The following is a 3496-nucleotide window of genomic DNA, read 5'->3' on the forward strand; positions in this document are numbered from 1 at the left end:
TGAAGTCCCAATAGTTCATTTTTGCTTTTGTTTCTTTTGCTTTCGTGGATGTATCTTGCAAGAAGTTACTGCGGCCGAGTTCAAAAAGGGTGTTGCCTGTGTTCTCCTCTAGGATTTTGATGGAATCTTGTATCACATTTAGATCTTTCATCCATTTTGAGTTTATCTTTGTGTATGGTGCAAGAGAGTGGTCTAGTTTCATTCTTCTGCATGTGGATGTCCAATTTTCCCAGCACCATTTATTGAAGAGACTGTCTTTCTTCCAATGGATAGTCTTTCCTCCTTTATCGAATCCATTTCATCTATTGATGAGCATTTAGGTTGTTTCCATATCTTGCTGTTATGTATAATGCTGTGAATGTAGTGGGGCATATGTCTTTTCAAATTATTGTTTTCATTTTGTTTATAAATATCTAGAAGTAGGATTGCTGGATCATATTGTGTGATGCTATTTTTAAGTTTTTTGAGGAACCTCCAAACTATTTTCTATAGTGGCTGCTACAATTTATATTCCCACCAACGTTGCACAAGATTTCCTTTTCTCCATCCTCACCAACACTTGTTATTTATTATGAAAAACACTGCAGAGCTGTTGAGCAGTAACTTTGCCTTATAGGAGGGGGAGAAACAGTTCTGTTCAAACCATTCACCAGGTTCTGACAATAACAAAGAACAACATCAGGCTGAGCTCTGAGAGGGGAAATAAACTGAGTGCAGGCAAATCATACAGTTAAACAGTGTCCCTGAAAATAAACAAGATGATTTCAAAACTCACAAGTAGAAGGGAGGTCTTAGTACTTATTTTTTTAAAATCTTCATTAAGCTCCAATGATTGCTGCTGTCAGTATCTACAGTCGTGCTGAGTAAAGCAATAGCTAAATAGAAGTTAAATTGTATGTAAGAGGTGTTAATATTTACATGTTATTATCTTCAGTCTCTCAGAGAAAGCACAAGTCACTACAAACAGGGCTATGCCACAAATTTGTTTCTCTACCAACAATGTCGCTTCACTGTGCAATGAACTGGTTCATTCTAAAGCAGTCATGGCTGTTGATGACAAGAGACTTTGTATTTTTATATGGCACATCTTTCAGTCCATATGAAAACAAGCATTTTGATTGTTAATTATTCTCTGACACTTTGCAGTTACTCCAAAGTAATGCTCTTCCCATTTCCATGAGGTCAATATATGGTTTGTGGCAATACTGTACAAGTTCAAAATTTCATTACGGGAAGCTGTCTGGAGTACTATGAGTAATATTTGGCTCTCCTCTGCTAGGTGCTGGATCAAACTGCAAGAAAGTATTATAGATTATCATCAGTTCCATGATCACAGCTTGAATACCACAATGATAACAATAGTTTGGAGCACTAAAAATTATTATGACACTCCAGTCTTAAGCACCAGTTATATCCCTCCATCACTAGCTGGTGAGCTCTGGACACCAACGTGAGGCCATTGGCATGATTAAATGTTTTGGAAATGTCTTGCCCAAAGGTGTAACCAGCTCTTCGAGGAGATACACCCTAACCCAAATGATTGTCTGCATCTGACCACAAGTCACACATTAGACCCTCATGAGGAACTTCTAGGTGATCAAGCACTCTGATGTGATCCACTGTATGTAGGCATGGTGAGAGTCCACCATATAAACAGAATATCTGCCTATCCACCAAGCAGTGAAAGGAAGAGTCAAAAAGATAACATAAAATGTTTCCAAATATTTGCATTTCCATATTTCACTAAACACTCATCGTAGACTTGTGTGATCTGTCTACTCTCGTGATTTCTTAGGAGAATGGTGATGCATTCATGGTAACAGACCTGAAGAGCTACAACGGGAGTGACTGTTTCAACTGTGTAATATCCTCTGTCAGCATGATCTCTCATAAACAGGTAGTTTGTACCTGGTGATTTCTCACCAAACCTAAACAGTTCATGAGATCCTGAAATTGTCCTTGCACATCTCCACAGATGGTGACAGGATATGGAACCTCTTGCATGTTGCATTCTTTTGTCAGGATTTCTTTAGCCTTCTGGCAAAGGTTCTTGACCTGGGACTCTGACAGCTCTTTGTACCCTTCAGCCATTCGATCCACTGGTCCAGCTCCTTGGGTGAACACCTTCTCATCCATCATGCCCCCCCGCCCAAACTGGTTGTGGCTGCACACTATTCCCACAGCACCACCCACACTATGGGTAATACACACATGCAGGGGCTGGTTCCCCGGGTACTTGTGTAGCTACCGGCAGCTGCTCAGCACCAGCGTGAACCCTAGGGCTCTCCCTGCACTACCCGGCCACCTGCTGCTGCCCTCCTCTGCTCCTTATCTTTTTGATGATAGCATTCTAACAGGTATGAGGTGATCGATCATTGTGGTTTTGATTTGCATTTCCCTGATGCATAGTGATATTAAGTACCTTTTTATGTGCCTATTGGCCATCTGTCTATCATCTTTGGAAAAATGTCTATTCAGGTCCTTGGCCCATTTTTAAATTGGATTGTTTCCTTGATATTGAATCTTAGGAGTTCTTTATATATTTTGGATGTTAGCCTCTAATCAGATATATGACTTACAAATATCTTAGCCTGTTCAGTAGCTTGTTTTGTTTTGTTTTGTTGAAGGTTTCCTCCATTATGCAAATGCTTTTTAGTTGGATGTAGTTCCATTGTTTTTGTGTTGAGGAGACAGATGAAAAACAAATATATATATATATATATATATATATATTTCTAAGACCAATGTCAAATAACTTACTGCCTATGTTTTCATTGAAATTCGTGGTTTCAGGTTCTATATTTAAGCCTTTAATCCATTTTGAGTTTATTTTTTTACATGGTGTACAAGGTCTAGTTTCACTCTTTTACATGTAGCTGTCCAGTTTCCTCAAAACCATTTACCGAAGAGACCGTCTTTTCCCTATTATATATTCTTGCTTCCTCTGGTGATTAACTGATAGCATAAGCATCTGTTTATTTCTGGGCTTTCTGTTGTGTTCCACTGATCTGTGTGTCTGTTTTTGTGTCAGTACCATGCTGCTTTGATTACTATACTTTGTAGTATAGTTTGAAATCTAGATGCATAATAGCTTGTTCTTTCTAAAGATTGCTTTGGCTAGTCAGGGTCTTTGGTGGTTCCACACAAATTTTAGGATTCTTTGTTCTAGTTCTATGGAAAATGCTATTAGTATTTTGATAGGCGTTTCATTAAATTTGTAGATCCCTTTGGGTAGTATGGATATTTGAACAAAGTTTTTCCCATCTGTGAGCACAGTATATCTTTCCTTATGTTTAGGAAAGTATCTTATGGTTTTCAGTATATAGATCTCTCATCTCTGGTTAAATTTACTCCTAGGTTATTTAATTCTATTTGATGCAATTATAAGTGGGATTATTTTACTTATTTCTCTTTCTGATAACTGGTTTTCAGTGTGTAAAAATACAACAGTTTTCTGTATATTCATTATGCATCCTGTCACTTTACTAAATTCCTT

At 38.0% G+C, this 3496-nt stretch overlaps 1 pseudogene; it reads right to left on the bottom strand.

Moving 5' to 3' along the window:
• Positions 1 to 1226: 1226 nt before the first annotated feature.
• On the bottom strand, positions 1227 to 2136 carry LOC129498161 (serine/threonine-protein phosphatase 2A catalytic subunit alpha isoform-like; annotated as a pseudogene).
• Positions 2137 to 3496: the final 1360 nt, after the last annotated feature.

The sequence above is a fragment of the Nyctereutes procyonoides genome, unplaced genomic scaffold (assembly GCF_905146905.1).
Source record: "Nyctereutes procyonoides isolate TBG_1078 unplaced genomic scaffold, NYPRO_anot_genome, whole genome shotgun sequence".
NCBI classification, from domain to species: Eukaryota; Metazoa; Chordata; class Mammalia; order Carnivora; family Canidae; genus Nyctereutes; species Nyctereutes procyonoides.